Genomic DNA, 21,388 nt, shown 5'->3' with positions numbered 1-21,388 from the left:
AAAATATTCTCAAGATGTGGCACCCTGGGAAATAGAGAATATGGCTAGCCCCATGTGAAATTTCCCGGTTTTCCCATGACAGTATACCTTTAAGACTGTAAACTGCTTTTTTCATTCATGTGTCACAATGAGCACTGCCTATGCTGATAAACGGCCAAATCACAAAAAATCTGACCGTTGGGAATAAAGTGTATTCAGCTGAATGGCATGTAAACTGGTCCTCCCATGGCCACCCTATACACATAGATACATTTTCCTTTCTTCTTACGTAAACAGCATTCCTAATCTACATGCCAACACCAGTGCTTAACATTTGCTAAAATAAATATAGTGTACAGTAATAATAGTAATCCATTATTCCTATGTAATATCCCAATCCTTCAACAACCTTTCTGCAGGTTCTGAGAGGCATCTGAATGGCATGGTGGCTCAGTTGTTTGAAATTCCGCTTCGCACTGCTGTTTTCCCAAGGTTGAATCTAACCTAAGCATTACCTGCAAGTAATGTATGTTCTCTGTACAGCACTAAATATAAGATGTCTAAAGGCTGCCCTACATCCTAGACATCTCACACGGTTACAACTGTTTGTATTTGCCCTTCACCTACTTTCACTTTCTTCTCTTACACCAATATCCCTTTCATCTTACCTCCCATTTGTCTTAAACCATCTCCACATCCTTCTATGTCCCTATCTAAACTTTTTCCCACTCTCACCCTCTCCACCTCCCTCATTCCCCTGTGTTATATATGGTTAGTGCTGCCAGTTCCTCACACAATAAACACAAACTATAACATTTTTTAGAACAACCAAAGCCAAATATAAATCTCTAATTACTTTTCAGAACAGCCACTCCTTTCAGCTTTTTAATAAGCACAGCTGCAATCTTCTACCTCACAAATATTCAACCCGCACCCATCCAGCTGTAGTTGAACTGTAACTCCCCAAATCCATGTTGGATACTCCTGCTTTACATTTGGATGTATTATGAAAATGAAATGGCGGCATGCAAGAGTCATACATTTCCTGCGGCACCATTATTTTGTTATTTAGTTACCCAGGAGACTTACCCATATTAAAGATATGATTTCACAATTCACCCTAATTTAAGATCCTGCCCTGACATTTCTGTTCCAGTCTCAGGCTCCACATTGAAAAACAACACCTGCATTGAAATCAGAACCAGGTCTGCCTCCAGTGTGCATGCTTCTGTTTGGCAATTAGCACTGTGGCGTCTGAAACTGGAAGTGATCCTGCCAAACATGGCAGCCACCAACCCTGCAGTGCAGCGCTACATATTCCCATTGTATAAAGTGTTAAAGGGGAGTTTAATTCCCCTTAGACTTAAATTCAGTTGCTGTTGCCCATCTTAAATTATCATCACAGGCAGCGTTTCACATTTTTTGCATTTATTGTCTATTAAACTGAGAATTTCCATTCAGTTCATCTGTGGATCCCCTGCATCCTAATGTTTCAGCCCTTTATTACTAAGTCTACCTGCACAAGAACATTCTATTCTGCTATTCGATCCAAGCTCTGGTAAATTAAGTGAGCCTCTCAAATTCCCACTTCACCTTCCCTTACCTCCTCCTCTGCACAAATTAAGTGAAACTTAAATTACACATTGCATTTAAGTAGACCATGTCTAACTCTGAGTTAGAAAAGGAATAGAAGAAAAAAAAATAATTTGCTGTTCATAAACCCACCTTTTTATTTTCAAAAAGATTAACACATGGCATGCGTGAGCATGATGTACTCTCTCAAAAGAACGTACACAGTACCTTATGGCTAATAAACTGCATACACTACAAAGAGTGAGACCTGCCCTTTCTTTTGATACACAAAAAATAGCTAAGGCAGCCAAGACACTAAAGAGCTCATTTACTATAAGCTCAGCTTTTACTGCATTTACAGCACCTGGAATGCCTGTACTTATCATCTACCGTCTCTACCTGGCCCCACACTTTCAGCTTAAGGCAGGTAAACCATACAATACCAACTGGCTGGAATGAACTGGACCTTTATGTCAACTCGTGAAAATTAAAAGAAAGTTTATTTACAGAAAAATATCCCAGAAAAGCAAAATGCAAGATACACCATAAACCCACACAGGTATATATGCCAGCGGCAGGCCCAAACTAGGATTCAAAATAAATCCTGATATTTCATGTACAGAGGCTAAAGTGTCCCCCACCAGCCCAATATATAGCGACTGTCTAAGGCATCTTACAGCAGAACGTCTGGCATTTGCTAGAATCCAAAGATTGCAGTCCAGGCCTAGCCAGCAGAAAAAAAGCTGACATGTTGCCTTACACTCACTGAATGTGCTGTCAGGCACGTGATCAGCCTGTCAGTGCACACACAGAGCAGTTTTTGGCATGGAAATGCATACTTTATCATTTCTGTACCAAAGTCCACTCTGTGTGCCATTAGCTTTAGAGTAAGTTTGTTTCTTTGCCCTTCATACTGGAGGAACAAACAGTTTAGAAACAAGAAAGCACAAATAGAGGTGAATTGTGAACAAAAAATGGCAAATTGCAGGGGCAGTGGGAGACTGGCCAGATGCATAAAAACTGTCACAAATGTTTTTTTTCCTAAAATGTTCTTATATACACCAGCTAAAAATGATTAATGACAAGAGGAGGGGTACTGGGTTAGGTTAGGAGCAAAAAAACAGGCACAATGTTTTTTGCCCTCAATGCTTCTTTCCCCACATAACTAGCACCATTAGGATGGAGGACAAAGAGTTGTTCAATGCTAAGAGCTACTATTATAACTAGAGGTGAAAAGACCCCATGATGGCCTGGGAGAAAAAGGGACCCATAAGAACATGCAAAGGGGATTGTGGGTGACCCACAAGTCACATGACACATAACAGAAAACTTAATATAAGATTAAGTAAAAGAGCATTTAATACAGCAAAGCAAAACACACAGGGCATAATGTAAAAGATCTTACACAGTCCATTTAGATGGCTCTTAGGGGGGGCTCTTAGGTTACAGTCAGTTTTGTGGTACTGGCACTCTCATTAACAGTCCTGGTCATTATAGTAGTTTGACAGTCAGTGGATCTGTCCCTCCGTGTGGTGCTGGAACTCCAGGTCTCTACACTCACCCACATCATTGCCACAGTGTGATTCACCACTCCAGATAATACAGCTGCTCATCCATTAATAACCCACGCTCCCAATGAGTAGTGATTGTATTAACACTGCTTCTAGAGACGTTTTGCAACTCAGAACTATGCAACTGTCGACATTTGATTTTAGAAGAGATACCTGAATACTGTCAACCATAACTGGTGTATTACTTATAAGATAAAGAAAGCAGACACCTAATTGGCTGCTGTGATTACTGTAGTTTGGTAATTGCACCATGTTTCTAAGGGTATAACTATGTCCCTAAGGATTCAACATTATAGCACCCCCCCAAAAAAAAAACACGATATGCTGGTCAGCAATTGTTTCTCAAGCCATTTCTAATGGCAACAGCTTTAGAGAAAAAATAATGTTAAATGTTTTATAAAGTTAAGAGTTTTATAAAACACCCACCAACATCACATCCAATACTCCCTGAAAGTGCAGCTGGAAGGGTCATTATAGCAACAGCTCCCGGTGCCAGCACTGGCAGCCCCACAACTAATACAAATAGCAGCAATTTTCAAAAATAATTTCTGTCCACTGTACCCCCTTAACCCCACTCCCAGAGAACAGCTGTTAGGGAGGGGGATATATAAAGTTGGCCATACACAGAAAGATCTATTGGTTTAGGATTTTCTGTGAGTATACTGTTTCTAATATATATTATGTAGCTGAGACCTGTTATGGAGAAGGATGTGTTAAGAATGCCAAGTTACCACCAGCGTCCCACTACCACCTGTGTGGCATTAAATTGGTTTCTTTCAAGATGCAGCAAAAATGCAGAGCGGCTTCTTTGAAATCTCAAACTGCGTTACAGAAAATGGAATCATGCCCAAAATGAGACTGAAGCTGCATTCCCATTCATGTTCTTGCTTATACAGCGCAGGTGTGTCAAACCTGTCTTGATGAAATATTTTAACCATCTAGGAGATATGGGGCACGCTGGGCAAGGGCAAAGGGTTCAGCTTTTACGCTAAAGCTGAATTCCGTGTCACATTAAAAATGCAACTGAGCAGGATAAACAAGGACAGGCACTTTGACTTTAAAGTATGTTTGTAATATGTATCTGGAGAGAAGAATCTACTGCCAGTACATTCTGTTGTGGGGACGAGTACATTCAGTTGTGGGGACGCAAGGCACCGGAGGGCCTCTTTACCAACACTGGGCAATTTGTACCTTGGCAGCAACCCATAGGAACCAATCAAAATTTGATTTTTATTGTTCTACAGCCTACTGGCTGAACAAAGCTAGTCACAGGATGGTTGCTATGGGATACTAACCAGGTGCAGGTCTGACCATTGTTAATAAATGAGCCTGTGGGTGTATCAGCCAAACCCTGACATGTTCTGGGGAGCCCAGTGACACCTGCTTACATTATAAATTATTTCCATTGGCCTTTATTCTAGTGCATAAGTGTTGCATTGATATGGTTAATAGATTTGTTGTAGCAACTGTTCTTTGTAGCTACTTGGCCTGTTAAACCGGATTATAATCGATTGTCACATTCCACAGAGGCACAGACTACCTTTTGTGCTGGGAAGAGGAGGATGAATGTCATTATAAGCTTTCCCGGTGCTACGCTGTAACTAAGCTTCCTTCGCTAAACCTGCACCCAGAACAAGTCTGTGTTATTGCTCCTGACGTACAAAGTCAGATTAGTCCATTTTGCTTTCTATAGCAACCTCCATGTTACATCCTAACGTTTGGAAGTTCAGAGCTCTTGCCCAGTTGGGGGCCAGACCTTGGGCGTCCATTGTTTACATGCAGCTTAGGAAATGGATGTCTTTAAATGAAAACACACAGATTAGTAGCTGGCATCGGATCAAGAACATTATGACTGGGGGGGTGCTCCCCCTTGCAGCAAACAGCCAGATATATAGTCTGCTGTTGTGTTACGTTATGCAATCACTCAAAGCCATTTCATAACGAGGACAAATCAAGCTAGATCCTTGAGCTCTAAAGCACAGCACTTCCTGCTCTTAGCCAATCACATCGACTGATTCTGGGTGTCCTTACTTAACCCCCCTAGAGGGCTCAGAACACATCTGACCTGATGCTATTTCATGCTTGCAGCTCTGTACATGGGCAGCATTTATTTGATTTCAGAACGTGCCTGTCGACTGAGGTTGGTTTTCCTTAAAGAATGTGAAATATTCATTTGTGCCTCTTTGTCTAGACTGAAGATGCAGAAATACAACTCCCATCATTCTCAGCCAGTTTGCAGGAGCGCAGAGCCAGACCATTCCTGATGTAGGGATTCATGCAGAATATCAGAACATCTATCAAATGATAGGGGGAGATTTGTTACGTAGCAAGACACACAGAATGTATGAAATGTGTTTCCATCACATAGAAAGACTTTCATAATCCAAAGTATAGTCACAAAAGCAAGTATCTAGCCTATGCTGTTTATGGTGCATCACCGTGATCATCTTATAAACACTGAACTTTCTTTCTATTATACATAGTCATATAAACCAACTTTTGGGTGATAAAGCTAATGTTCCGACTTAATTTGGATTCCCTGAGAAACCTCCCTTTTGTCAAACTGTGGGGTGCAAAGCCCCCCTCCTCAAGACAACCCACAGCATCCAAGCTCAAACTAGCATGGATGTTGACAGGGAAACACTTGTGAGCAATTATTCTAGACAGCCAGGGTGTCAAACATGTATGCCTCCACGCACAACTGAATCTTGAATATAATCCAAGATATAAACAGACCATTGTCTTCAAAAAGGCCACCCACAGCTATGGTTGGTCATGAAACTTACCATTGACATTCCAGTGCAGTTAAAGAATTGTCTTTTTCTAGCTTTCCCAATGCCCACAGACTTTTGGATCCCCCTGAACTTGGCTCTCAGTTGCAATCTTAGTAGACAATTCACTTACCCAAATTCCATCAGGTAGCATCAGGCAGTGGATGAGGTCCACTTCTCACAGAGACCAAACAATTGGATCCAGTGTCGGACTGGGATCACTGGGGCCCACCAGAAAACCCTAGACCATGGACCCACTCTCCAAACTATTTTTCATCCACTCCTCACTCAACCTCTTAATTTTCCTAGTCTTTTATCTTTACATACTATACTCTATTCTTCATTATATTTAGTCTCTTTGGTCCCATAGAGAAATAGGTAATGACCATAAATTAGGCCAAATAGCAACTTTGCCAAACAAGGAGATCTTAGCATATAAAGCCTGTTTATAACTCCACAATACTGACCCAAAAGGACATCTATGTCATTTAAGGTGTTAAAGGATCTGCTACACAGAGTTACACCCTTTGTCCTACGGAAAGGCTGTGTATTATGTATCATGTGCATTATTACATATTTCATATTGTTAAAGTTTTGCACATTTTTCAGAGATCAGTGAGCAAGTCTTGTGCTAAACACAGAATTTTCATTAAAACAATAGTAAAACCAAAATGTCCCATGTTTGGTCCTTGTGAGGTATACAATTAGATTCTCCATTCTCAGATAAACAGAAGTCCATTATGAGAAGGGTTAAGGTGGCCATACACGTGGCGATCTGACGATGTTTCGTACTACCATCGGTCGCACGAAACATCGTAAGATCCGCCACACACCATTCAGGGCTGAATCAGCAGGTAAGGAGGTAGAAACAATAGGATTTCTACCTCCTTCTGCCGATTCAGCTCTGAAGGGAGAATTTTGGTCAGGCGCCTTCTATGGCGCCCGATCAAAATTTTCAAACTGGTCCGATCGGCGAGTCGTCCGATATCAGCAGCTTCCTGCGATATCGGTCGACTCGCCGACATGCCATACACGCACCGATTATCATACGAAACGAGGTTTCATACGATAATATCGGTGCGTGTATGGCCACCTTTATTCGTGCTCTGGTAATCTAATTATCTACCTCTCAAGGAGAAAACATGGAGTACCTTCAGTTTCCCTGTTTAGCTCAAGAAATAACAAAAGACACAACAACTGCAACAATAGGCATAAAGTATGTTCAGTTCAAGCCCTATCCATTGTACTCATGTTGAATAAGGGGGGGATGGGGGTTAAACTGGCTGTAGAACACATATTGGAAAATTGCTCAGAATTACATTTTCTTTCATTATGAAAAAAAAAATAAAACCTATTAGTGGGTAGTGATTATTAGGCATCCACTTCAGCTTGGGTGCATGTTTATTTCAAAGACAGTGCCTCATCAATTAGCAGAATGACTGAATCATAAGCTCTCTTTAACTTTCTATGTAATTTGTATGTATTGGAAAGAAATGCACAGTATACATATATATATGCGTGTAAATAATACCAATAGCAATAGCAAGAAAATGAAATCCATTGCAAGTATCAAATATCAAATATGAATAAAATAATAGTGTGCAGCACTAACTGGAAGTGCAGAAAAATTAAGCCGAATAATTTACTAAAGGGGTTTTGAAACAACAGCATCCCTTTAAAAAATTGTTGAAGAAGAACCATTGACAGCAACAGAATTAGTTTCTCTTTTAATGAAGTGATGGGAAAGCAGTAACAGCAGTTTTATTATCACCAGCTAATTGCTGTATCTCTATGATTTCCTGCCATGCTCACTAAGAGATGAGTGCCTTTCCAAAATGCACTGATTCAATTACCAGGCAGTTCCTCGGCCAGACTGTGGAGACTTATTCCCTCCCCACCAAAATTGACCCCTTTTGCCTGCAATGCCTAACCAAGAAAAACACAATGACACCAGGGCTTTTTTGTGGGTGGAGTTCGGCCACAGCTTTATTTCAGAAAATAGAAAAACAGTCCTTGCCATGTAATACGAACTTTACCAAACATCGCAACAACATTTTTTTATAACTGTTTATAACGAATGCCGGCCACTGCAAAGCAGTGGGCATGTGAAAACCATCAAACACCACCAGAAATTAAATGGCCAAGGACTGTCCCCCGCCATTTGCTGTGACAAACCGAAATGTAAATTATACAAAATACATTTTTATTTTTGAAAAACTTTTTTTCTTTTTTTTTTTTTTTATTAAGGAGAGCCTGCAAATAAAAATATTTAAAACATGCAATTGACAGATTTTACCGACCAATGGGTGTAGCTATTTGCTCTTAAACAGGGAGGGGGGGAGGGAGATGCAGCTCCGTGCCTGCTGTGTGACCCCTGCAGAGAAAAGCTGGCAAGCAGAAGGGGAGGGGGTGAGTACAAGCTGCTTTCTTTCCCGCCCAGTAGGCTGACCTCATTAACTCCTTGTTAGCTGGAGGGAATCCTATTTAACTCGGCTCCCCAGTCCCTCAGCGCTTTCCATAAAAATGTCACACACCACAAACTGTGCTTGAGTTTACTAAATGTAAGGGTCAGGGAATCTAAAGAACAGTCTTTTTCCAGACTATAACCAAGCAGCAAGCTGTCATGGATGGACAAAGTAGCCTAAGTGCATGGGCCCCATTAGCTGGACTATGCAATTTAAAGCCCACCAATTGCTGTTAAACTACAGCTCCCAACATCTTCAACAGCCATTGGCAGCAAAAGATAAAATGTTTTACCTCCTCTTGCCTTACTTTACAGTTCACATCATCTTGTCATACATACTATCATACTTGCAAACCCTTTCCAGAAAAAAAGGATATACACTGCTCACAGAAAATCCTGACACTAGCGTGAACCAATCTCAGATCTCAGCTGTGGGTATGTATGAGCAAATGTTTTATCTTTGTCGCAAAACCGTATTTTTAAATGGCAAGTACAGCCCTGATTATACACAAGGTTTCCTGATAAGTATTATGGTGACTTGAATAAAAACAATTAGGAAAATATATATTTATTCAGGTCTTTACTTGCCCTTTAAGATTGTAATCTGAACATAATAGATGAATTAAATGCCTTTCTAATTTGGTCAGCTCCCAACTCCCATCAGTCAGTGGAAAAAAAAGCCAAAAATTGATGGGAAAATAAGAGATTCTGGTCATGTGATGGTGGAGTCGCTGGCATCAGGGGACCTTTCCCTACCCAATGCCATACAGAATATAAATGACAAGAGAAATGAAATGGGTCTTTAATGCACACTACACGATACATAATCCTCAGGGTCTTCAGAGCAGAAATAAATCACATATCTGCCTTGTTTTTCTGCAAAGTATGAATTTCCCATGATACTGCGTAGGATTTCATTTCTAAGACTTTAGGACGCCATGTAATATCCAGATTATTTATTACCCCTTGGATGAATGCTGCTTTTAATTTCACAGAAAAAAAAAGAAATTTTACCCTAGCAGGACCACACAGAATTCATTGTTTGATGTCCTGCTGAACCCCCGTTTGCTCTTGGAGGCGCCTGTAGAATCCAGGAAAGCCGCTAATCTTGGAGGCAGCTGTGTCCAACATGCTTCCTCTGCAAAGGAAAGACTATTAATGGTTTACTCCTATCCGCTTGTTCTGACTACACAAGGGGTTTGATAACTACAGAGGATAGAAGGTTCTACGGAATTCATTTCATATCTCTTCCCCCTGCTGGTGCATCTGCCTGCTTCTCCTGAGACACAAATGAAACACTATATGGCCCACCCTGTCAGATCTTCACTAACCCCTTTTTAATAAACGACATCCCTGAGATAACTCCAAGTATTTATAGGAATGGTAACAGAACTAATGAAGTAATCAGAGGCAGAAGGTAGTGTGGGCCTTGTTCATGGCATTAACGTTAATTCACAGCAACACCATAGCTACAGAGTGACGTCCCAAAATGATCCACATGACTGAGTGTGTGGAAAGGTTAACTTGCACTGCCCGGATCTTTGAGGCAACATTGAGGTTAACACATGATCATGTGCCATCCTAGGGGCAATACAACACAACAAGCAGCTTACCTCTACATTTATTTAAACATGGAAGGCCACCTAGTTTGATAAAATCCTAAAAGGGACATCACCATGTGAATATTTCTTTTTTATCCCTAGGGTCTCAACAGCAGATTTACCAGTTGGATAATGACCCCCAGAGGTGCCATCTGCTGACACTGTGCTCTTTGACTGCTCTATCAGCTGGGGTTGAAACTTGAAGTCTCAAGTCTGCTCACTGGAGATTTGCTCAGAATATGACTAATTATGTTGGATGGAGTGTCAGCTGCTTTACTAACTGGCTTACTGACATTCCCCTGTTGCTTATAAAATCCAGCCAACCCATTGTGGCTAACCACATATGGGCTCACAAGCCCCAAGAGACTGGCTGCTTATTCCACTGTAACAGTGAGAATGAGCCTGCTGGGGAATCAGCTGCAAAAGTACAGGGTCTCAGCTGCCAGGACTTTCTAGAGTTTCCTCAAGCCACAGCTCAATGCATCACTAAAAGTACAACACCGCTCCATATCACACAGAGCCATGTGTGATATTACCCTGCACAGGCAAGGCATATGGATACTTGCACACATACATGCTTCTTTGCAGCCTGCGGTTACGCACATGGGCTCAAGGGAGTTACCAGAAGCTTGGACCTGGATTCCCTTAACAGGTTGCCCATAGCCACAACTAACTTGTGCCAATTTAATAGGATCAGCACTGTATTTAGGTCCGTTGCCACCCTAGGCTCTAGAACTGCAACCCCCCCCCAGACTGCAGATGTGACATCACGTGTATATGCGTGATGTCACTTCCGTCATTAGTGATGCCATGTCCGCAAAAAAGATTGCCTGGGGACCCCCCAACCCCTGCTCCACTGCCGGATTTATGCAGGTAGTGCCTGGCAGGTGCTGGGGAGGTTTTTTTAGGTACCCAAGGGCACAGGCCCTCAGGTGCCTATATATAAATACAACCCTGAATAGGATGCTAATGTTGTTAATGGTGCCGTTACTAGAAGTAACACATTTAGACAAATACAGTGTGTCAAAATTGCTTAAAAATGTTATGCTAATCTACATCTATATTAAATATGAGCTTACAAAAACAAATCTCCCAAGATTTTGGCTTTGACCAAAATGTGATAAATAAAATATCGGTCATCTAAAGGGTTTAGGTAATGGACTAAACCTTGTTGTAAATGTTGAACTAGGTAACACCTGCCATAACATTACTGCTGAACTATGAATCCTATCGATCTTACTTCAGTCTCACATCTGTTCCCTTGAATGGAAAAAAACGGATTTTAACTTCTAGAACATATCAAGTGGTTTCTTTTTGGACTATAAATCCACTCTCCAGTGAAATCAAAATAAATGGATAGAGCTCACATATGTATTTCTTTAAACAAGATTTTATAAAAAATAACTAAAATACATCAATATTCCAATAAAGGAAACACATTGAATTGTCAAAACATAAGTTGATAAGGTTCAGTTTTGCTGAGAGGGACTCCAGAACCTTGATAATTCATCCAGCCCGGGTCAGTATACAGGTATGTGACCTGTTGTCCAAAATTATTTTCTGGATAAGGGGATCTTTCTGTAATGTGGATCTCAATACTTTGTCTACCAAAAAAATATTAAATAAAAACCAATAGAACTGTTTTGCCACTTATATGCATCCCTTAGTTGTGATCAAGTACAAGGTACTGTTTTACCTTTACAGAGAAAAGGGCTTATAATGAGGTCTATGGGAGATGGCCTTACTGTAATTCAGAGCTTTCTGGATACAGGTACGGGGCCCGTTATCCAGAATGCTCGGGACCTGGGGTTTTCCAGATAAGGGGTCCTTCTGGAATTTGTATCTCCTACCTTAAGTATACTAAAAAAATTATTTAAACCCAATAGGATTGTTTTGGCTTCAATAAGGATTAATTATATCTTAGTTATGATCAAATAGAAGGTCTTATTATAACAGGGAAAAAGGAAACTTTTTAAAAATGTGAATTATTTGATTAAAATGGAGTCTATGGGAGATGGCCTTTCCTTAATTCGGAACTTTCTGGATAATGGTTTTCCGGATAAGGGGTCCGGTTTTGGGGACTATAAGACTAAAGAAGTTTTGGTCAGAGGGAAGATTCTGTGTGGCCATTAAGTAATAACTATGTTGAAAGCATAAACAACTCACAATCTATTTTGAATGACACTACTTTGCAGATGCAAGTAGGAAATGGTTCTTGCACAATAAAAGGCTCTGAACCCTAAATATAGACTTTTCCTTGCTATGAAACAGAGACAGCTGAGTGAGCTGTGGCTAAGGCTTATAAATCATGTAGTCATGTATAGATGTGTTAATCAATTTATGGTTTGATGATTAAACATGTATTAATGTATGTATGTGAGGGCTTCTGTTAAATTTTATAGAGGTAGGCAGTGCTTTGTAGTTACAGCAACTATGAGTGTTATCCACACGTGCTAAATCCCATTTCCTACTGTACATCTAACAGGACAGATCTCCGGCTACGGTAATACCCAGGTAGGAACACAAATATGGGAAAGTACTATTTAGTGGTTCTGCTATTTAAAGGGGTGGTTCACATTAAAGTTAGCTTTTAGTATGTTATAGAATGGCTGATTTCAAGCAATTTTTTAACTGGTCTTCATAATGTATTTCTTATAACTTTTTAATTATTTGCTTTCTTCTTCTGCCTCTTTCTAGCTTTCAAATGAGGGTTACTGATCCCAGCAGGCTCCAAGTTTATTGTTATTCTTACTTTTTATAACATTTGTTTCTATTCAGCCCCTCTCCTATTCATATATCAGTCTCTCATTCAAACCAGTCCCTGGTTGCTAAGGTTATTTGGATCCTAGCAACCAGATAGCTGTTATAACTCCAAACTGGAGAGCTGCTAAAGAATAAGTGAAATAATTAAAAAAACTACAAATAAAAAATAAAGACCAAGTTTTAATTGTTTTAGAATATCACTGTCTACATCATACTAAAAGTTACCTCCAAGGTGTGCAACTCCTTTAAAGCATTTTTTCAGCCAAATTAACTTTACATCACATGTCCAGTTTCTGACAAAATACAGAGCTCTAGCTAATGTACTGGACATGTAGATTTTTCTTTCTGGACCATTTGGTCAGCTTCCAACCTGACTATACAACCTCTGTGTTCAAGGCCGCCCTAGGCCCGGGCCTTTGTGGCCACAAATCAAAACAATTTGGTCTTTCAAACCAAAACCATTCGCTGAGTTCAGCCTGTTCAGCCACCAGAGCATCCTGCAAGGAAGTCATTCAAATGAGTGAATTTTGCCATACACATAAGTAACCAACCTGCACTTAAACCTGGGCAATAGTCCTTCAGGTTTAAACAGTTCAGGAAACTTGTGTGGGCTCTATATTATATACGTTGGGGGGCGAGACACCGAAAGGTGCTGCATGGCTAAGGGGAATGGCAAGTGAAGCTTAAGGAAACACCAGCTGGTTTGTTTGAGTGATGCTGCTACAAAGTCTGCATTTGATAAGAACGTGTCCACAGCCATCACTTGAACACTAGGACAAAGTGCACTTTCTACTCCAGAGCTTGTATTTAGGTGTTTATATTTAGACCTCTGGGTGGGCGTTTGCCTCTCACAAACCTATGTATTACTTCAACTGAAAACCTGAACAGACTTCTGATCACAAATTTTACATTTTGTCTCCTGTGACAGCAGACTGGCGCTCATTTCCTGAGTGCAGAAAGAGTAGCTCTCATTCAGCCCCCAGGCTCACTCACTCAGTGTGATTCTCTCCTCCGTCCCAATGAATTGCCAGTGTTTTAGCACAAAGATTCACAGAGGCAAGTCTTGTGGTTCTCTTAAAGCCGTAAGTAACAACACTTGAGAACATTAGCTCATACACTGAAATGATTGCCTTACATGTTACAGATAATTTTACTGAGTTTCATGCTAAAATATATTTGTGTGTTAATGGGCAATATGCTATCCACAGCATTTGAAAGACTTGGGGAGCAAGGACTGGGATTGGATAACATGTTTTAAACTCCCTGCCCACAGAGGCACTGACTTTTGGGTAACTGAATCTGGGTGATTCGTAGCCACGCGCATGGCACACCCCAACTAAGCTGTGTTACACCCTGACCATGACTCATTACTTCCCAACCACACCCCTTGCTATCCCCCAAATGGGAGTATAAATGCCAGTCATTCATAAAAAAAAGTTGACAGGTGTACAGCCATACCTTCCCACTGTCCCTATTAAGGCAGCACTGTACTATTTAATGGTCCTGGTGTGATACTTAACCTAAAGTAAGCAGCTTTTAAATGCACTGGGATGCTGTATGAATATGGCCCAGGAATAGGGTTGCCACCTCACCCCTTTAATACTGGCCACTTATTGAATCCACATCTTGCATGGCTATTTATCAATTAATTTAGATACATGCTGCATAGCTGCACATAAATTAGTTCAGTCTGCAGCATGCATCTAAATTAATTTCTAATTAGCCATGCAGGCTGTGGATTCAATATGTGGTCAGTATTAAAGGGGTGAGATGGCAACCTTATCCAGGTATATGGCAATAAATTGTCTCAATTTTCTGTTTGCGAATATTCTGCAAAGGGAAAATTAAGTAACTCCATGAAAATGCACACATCCCTGTAAGGGCTTGTACTCACAGGTGTCTCCCTGCAGTGGAGCACACCTGCGTTTTACTGCAGGGAAGTGTAGGACAAAACACAATTAATACTTCTAAATGTGCCGTACTGACTAGCCATGCAGGATGTGGATTCAATATGTGGCTGGTATTAAAGGGGTGAGGTGGCAACCCTATCCAGGAATATGGCACAAATTGTCTTGATTTGCTGTTTGGGCATCATTTGCAAAGTGCAAGTTTCAGTATCACTGTTCCTACTGCAGAGGAAAAGTTAGGTAACTCCATGAAAATGGACACATCTCTGCAAAGGCATACTTGCATTTACTGCAAGGAAGCGCAGGACAAAACGCAATTTATTCTTCTGAATGTGCTGCACTGACACAGGCACATGAAAGTTCCAAATGCATGTGAAATGCAGCATGTTGGAACACAGGAGAAAGCCACCATAGGAGAGCGCAGAAAAAAATGCTTGTCAGTACGAGCCCTTAAGTACATAGCTCCCTTGCTGCACAGTGTGTTGCACCTTGTGGTATGTGCAGGCACCTAGGTGAAACTGATCAACTGGCGCACAATGCAAGTAGGTAAAAGCGTGCCGTGAATGTCATTCTGACGGATACACTTATGTACCCATTTGAGCACCAAGCAACTGAGAATGAAACCTATAGTGTTCCTTTAATTCCATTTGGTAATTTTCAAAATTGAAAACATATCACTTCTTAAAGCCAATTAAACGAACTGAAACATTTGCAAGAGTCCAGCAGACTGATGTAATCACTCAGAAAGCCTGGTCCCTTATTAATTGTTTGCTTGTAAGAGTATCCTGCCAGCTTTTGCACATTAAGAATGATATATAGCTACTACAGAGAAAAAGCAGAAGCTTCACCTTGCAATTCCTTCATAGGTCTAAGAGATAAAAATGCTTTATATGGTGATAAAATATGTTTGTCTTGTATTTCAGTTTATTAAACTATACGAATGCCTCTGTAATGGTCAATAAAAGAGCATTTTGTTTAACATAAGAATATATATAGGGCACTGCAAGCCAAGTTACTTCCGCCAGTGCTTGGGGGAATCACAATATGTTCAGCTGCATTCGCTGTAATACTGTATCTATTAATTAAAAGGAGTTACCAGCCCTGGTACTACTGGTTAATCCCAGGATGCTCTCTATTTTTTGCTGGGTTCAGGCCAACATTTGGGGTCCAGTTAGTAGGTATAATGGTAAGGGGTTCCATTATTGACAGAGCCCAAAACACATATAATATGTCTAATATGTCACAATAGAGCTCAGATGTTACACTTGAAGTGGGATTCAGACCCAGAAACATAGAGAATATGCAGTTATATTTCAACTGCAGTACATAAAATTTAAAGTGACAGGGACTTTTAATGAATTACTTAGTTTTTTAGAATTTCATTTTCTCTAATTATGCAAAAGACTTTTTGGGTTGCATTCAATATAACTTTTCAGCTATGAACAGTGAACCAGTGATCAATAGCTGTATTTGGCGGAATAATATCACAAATACTGCTCACTGACTGAAAAAGCATACAAAGCTACATGCACCTGTGAACGAAGATGTACCCGAAGCACAGCCTTCTAATTTCAGCATGATTCCAGCTATGTTAAGCCTTCAGAATGCCATTGGACTAAGATGGGAAAAGTTCTAGAAACCTAACAGGACTGCAGCACTGGCTCTGCTGCTTTTCAACTACTAGTGAGAACAAGCCCTAAATATTTCAGATGTGACACCCTGATAGCAGTACAGGTAAGGAGAAACATTTCCTAAGCCCCTTAGCTTTTATTAAGAAGCGTTAATAAATAGTCTGCACTTCATGGAGTCAGTAATGACAAACCTGTATAAGAGTAACTTCCTCTGTAATTCCAGTGGGACCCATTCTAATAGGAACCACTCTGTATTGCAGCTCTGCAAGATGCACCAGGATCTGGTAATCTTAATAAAAGCAACATGGATATGTTTGTCTACACAGGCTTAAAGAAACACATTTATTATCAGAGAGCAGCACAAAGCGTACAAGAAATAACTTGTGCAACTGTGAACATATGACATTAGAGATATATGAATGAGTGGTTTTCTTTTTAGCTGTCAGATTTGGTGAGAAAAATTAAGTTTTCCTGGGATTAAGAACAAGGTAAGTTTTCTCATACATCTAAAATCCCATTATGCAATGTACTGAAGATTTGCTACATTAGTCATTCAACTTTGCACATTGCCAATTTCTTCCCATTGTCATTTTTCAACAGCGCATATCTCAGTTTGTAAAAGGGCTTCATGGGTTTTAAAGGAGAAGTATACCCAGTTAAAGGCCACAGGACCCATGCTTAGACCACCCCCTTGCCCACAGCAACTAGGGTCCTGAGGAAGATACTTTCCACCTTTTGGGACATCTTAGGGCAGAGTTACAAGCTAAAATTAGTGTCTGCCACGTTTGCCCTCTTGTCTTTCAGTCCCTGGCTCTCATGAACTGATTATCTGAGAACAGAAGTTCTATGTATCAGCTGTTGCCAGTATTGTTTATATGGTATTGCTAGATATTTAAAGGAGAAATAAAGCCAATTATATATATTGACCACAGAACCACTTAAAAAGCTTCCTCACCCTAATTGCAGCAACAGGGTTCTACAATCTTTCCACGATCCCTGGAGCAGGATTTGCTGCTCCCAACATTGGCCACATGACTTCTGGTCACTGGTTCTCTGGAACTGTTTGCTGAACAAGGGTATGTTCACTTGAAGTAGGACCAAATTGTCTTCTAGTGTGTAAACTTCTATTATCAGATAATCAGCTCATGAGAGCCACGGACTGGAACATGCATATTTCACACGTGTAAACCAAATGATCAAGACTTTCAAGCCTCTGTCTCAGTCTATGTGGTGGCTTGATGCACATAGTAGTCTTCTTAGGGCATAATCTCATTCCATGAAGTCATAAAGAGGGCACAGATAATACTAACATCATAGAATGTAGCTATATTCCTTCTCTGATATAGAGCAAAAATTTAAAAAATAGTGATATGGTCTTATTTTTATAATATAGTTACCCAGGGGTAAAGGTGGGGGATAAGAATTCAACACGGTCTGTTTAAACTTACAGAACATATGAATGATAAAGTCCTCTTAATAATAGAATACAATATCCCTTTAATATACACCTCAAGAGGAAGCATGGCCCAGAGGTCAGTTTTATAAATACCCCTGAGAATCTGTACTACTTCTGAGTAACTATTTTTGTTCTATGTTCCGGAACAGAAACATCAAAGGAAACATTTTTATATTCGCATATAAGAGACAATGTTAATTGTGTGATTTATGTTATCAGCAGCCTGTCTTGCTGCGATAAAATCCACCTTGGTCCCCGCGGGTTTATATGGATGAAAGAGGCTACAGTTGACCAACAAGGACTTTGGCAGGCATTTGTGCGTGTGAATGAGGGAAGCTGCCCTAGTGATCTCAGACTGTGTTGGATCATTGTTGGATATCTTCCTTCCTTGTGAATTAGGACAATGGGAGTACTCTGCATTATTCTCCATATTTCATGTCAATTTGTAACAAACCAGAATGTCAGTTTTTAACAAACCAGAATGTAAAAGGAAAGAGGGACAATGTATTAAGGTAATAGTTATAAAGCACTATAATAGTATGTTGGATTAAGTGAAAGGTGTATGTTCTGCAGAACTTTTCATTCTCAAGCTCCTAATAACATGTGGATGTCCCCTGTTGAATTTTCTCATCTTTCTCAATTTAATATTGTTCATTAGTTGTTCATTAATATTGTTATTTGCATTGCAAATTTTAAGGCTTGAAGGTAGCGTAAACTTTTGGAGCAAGCAACTTTTCATTAAGAAGTTTTATTACATACACTGCGCACTGTCGCAAGCAATAAAATGTGCAAACTTTTCTAAGCAGTTTCCACATTCGCAAAGCCCATATAAGATTTGCGCAAAGCAAATTTGTTTGCACAGAGGCATACATTTTTGCATTGCTAATAATTTTCTGTTACCGACTTTTATTACATTCCCCCATGCTTTTTATGACATAACCCCTTTTATAGAAAAGCAACTATTTATAAATACGTGCGCCGGTATATTTTCTGACTCTGCACAACATGGTCAGAGACAGCACAGGACACACCTTAGTGCTGCTTTTCTGGGGACTTTCTATATTGCCCTTCGGTAAAAAGTCCCTTTCGTACCAAGAGTTACCTTTATCTGATCAGATGCATTTTGTTTTGTGCTTGGAGAAACATTCCAGGAATATTTAATGCTTCAAAAGTCTGGGCCTCCGTGGGGCTTGCTTGCTTGCTTTGAATACATCTGCGGCGAAAATGCTAATGTTTGTGTCTCAATTGCAAGCATTTCCGACAGTTAGTACTTTATTTTATTGCTTCTAGAGGACTTAAAGAGAAACAGAAGTCTTCTGTATGAAGAATTAGTTAAGACATCCGCACACATGCAAGCTCAAACAAACACATACAAAGAGTCTATTTTTAGGGATTAAAGGGTAAGTACAGGCTCAGCATCGGCATATGTATTTTATTTTAGATGAGTAGCTTTCAACCAATTTTTATACTTTTTTACTTAGTATTCACAGTATTTCTGTGTTGACTGCTGGGATCCAGGGCTAATACTGTAATGTAGCACCCTCTATCACTGGAAGGTTAGCAGATCATTTAGAACAATAGATAACCATACATACCTTGAACAATTTTAACCAATTGTGCCTATACTGCCAGACCACCTGACCATGTATTTCGCCATGTTTGTGTGTGTATAGGGATGGAAAGGGATTTAAACAGAGCATCCCGGATGGTATTTGTGTGCTGCTTCTTTGCTGTAAATGGAAGGATTAAGAAGTGAGAGGCGCCTACATGTTTTCCCTCAGAATAACTCATTTGGGCCTGACTAATTCTACCATCCAGTTATAATGGGCTGGTAAGTTAAAGACATCAGAATAAAAGCAAGCTTGTACCCTATGGCTTATGGGTTGAGGTTAGAGGTCTGCAGGGGCCTTAATTATTCTTAATTATAGGGTGCCCCTAGTTTATGCTTTTTTTATACTATGGCTGCAGAAGGCCCTTAGTGTATTTCTTTGCAATGTAATGAGTCAATCACACACTATCAGTGCTCTGTGGCAAACATGCAGTAAGCTGGTGGGCTTCAGTATGCACATCCTCAGATATGACATGGGAAATGTAAAAAAAAACAGCTCTACCATTTCTTTTTATGGCTACGCTGGGTTATAATTGGACAATGTCCAGTGATTATACGGTTACAGTCACATGGCAACCAACTTAAGCTGTTAACATTTTCACTTGAATGAATATTTTAAGTTGGCTTTACCTGATCAAAATATTCATTTGTACATAAGTAAAACATATAACTTATTTGTAAATTGTATTCACTTTCTATTAGGTTTCCCTAAAAGTGCCTTTCCTTATACAAAGAACTTAAGGCCAGCCCCTGTGAAGGGGGAAAGCAGTGTTCAATCAGAACAACAACTAGGGCAAAGTCTTTTATTCCTTACCTTAAACTGACTTTTGTTCACCCTAGTTTCCCAAAGTAGATTTATACAGATGCAGGCGGATTGTCATTTTTCCCTGTCAGTCATCTGACATACTAAGGTACTTGCCAGAGTATCAAACTTGGACAGCACTGGTTTAATGGCGTGGGCCACTAAGAATAATAATAATTGGAGGTAATTTATCAACACTGGGCAAATTTGCCCGTGGGCAGTAACACATGGCAACCAATCAAATTTTTGAATGTATTGTTCTACCTGTTCTACCAGGCTGAAAAAAAGCCAGCTGATTGGTTGCTATGGGTTACTGCCCAAAGCAAATTTGCCCAGTGTTGATAAATGAGCCCCATCCTCATTTGTGTACACCCCTTTCTCACTTACGTTGATGGTCCGGGATTATTATTCTTTAAGCCGGCCAACAAAACCTCAGAACCTTTGCGTTGGTGTCAGAGTGAATCGCCAGAGAAAAAACATTTGATCTCATAAGCAGCAGAAAATGCAGGAGAAAGCAATTTTCAGTGCTTACATGATTTAAATGTTTTACCACCTGTGATTCACACTGACACCAATTCAAAAGTATTTTCTGATGTTTCATTAAAATGTGCGGTATGCCGGTGCCCTAAAGGGAAAGTAAACTTGGTGATTATTGACTTTTAGGGACAGTGCACAGCCACCACTTGCATCATGCAAACGAATCCAAATTTAACTGTTCACTGTCAAGGCTGAAGAACAAGTAATATAGTAATACACGTGGTAGGCCGTATCACACATGAAACATTTATTTGGTGCACAAAACTATCATAATTGCATCCAAAATTCAAAAAATTAACCATACTAAAAGCACAGAGATGCCTCTATGGTACCTGAGCTCCTCCCTCCTAATTTGTTTGGCATCAGGTGCTACATCAGAGGAAGAGTTCATTTACAAACAGGGACGAGTTGTAAGCATCTAATTGATGCAGAATGGGCAGCAAGCATCTTGTTCAGGGCACAGGATGGTGACGATGAGAAGTTGCTGGCAGTCAGAGCTACAAGTAAATGTGTTAGCGTGACCTGCTCACGTGCCTGCAGGCAAAGTCTCTAATCTAGTAGAAACCTATTACTAAAAAGAAATTAAACCAAATTAACATTTAAAAACGTGCAGTTTTTTTCATGTTAAAATAGTTGCCTGGAACGTGACTGGTTGCACAGATTTTTGTAAGCAGAATTCCGAATGCAAGGCCACTGTGCAGGAGATGGGAGGGGAAGAGCTCTTG

At 40.1% G+C, this 21,388-nt stretch overlaps 1 protein-coding gene and 1 long non-coding RNA gene across 2 annotated transcripts in view; one reads left to right on the top strand and one right to left on the bottom strand.

Annotated features, from left to right (window-relative positions):
* Positions 1-21,388, bottom strand: part of slc16a2 (solute carrier family 16, member 2 (thyroid hormone transporter)) — a 95,793-nt gene that overhangs the window by 58,680 nt on the left and 15,725 nt on the right. The window lies entirely within an intron of this gene.
* Positions 15,696-19,452, top strand: LOC105947986. Its single transcript, XR_001171392.3, has 3 exons — positions 15,696-16,362; positions 16,520-16,747; positions 17,935-19,452. It is a non-coding gene; the product is annotated as an uncharacterized LOC105947986 (long non-coding RNA).

The sequence above is a fragment of the Xenopus tropicalis genome, chromosome 8 (genome assembly GCF_000004195.4).
Source record: "Xenopus tropicalis strain Nigerian chromosome 8, UCB_Xtro_10.0, whole genome shotgun sequence".
NCBI classification, from domain to species: Eukaryota; Metazoa; Chordata; class Amphibia; order Anura; family Pipidae; genus Xenopus; species Xenopus tropicalis.
The sequence above is the reverse complement of the archived record's forward strand: the minus strand, read 5'-3'. Positions and strand labels throughout refer to the sequence as shown.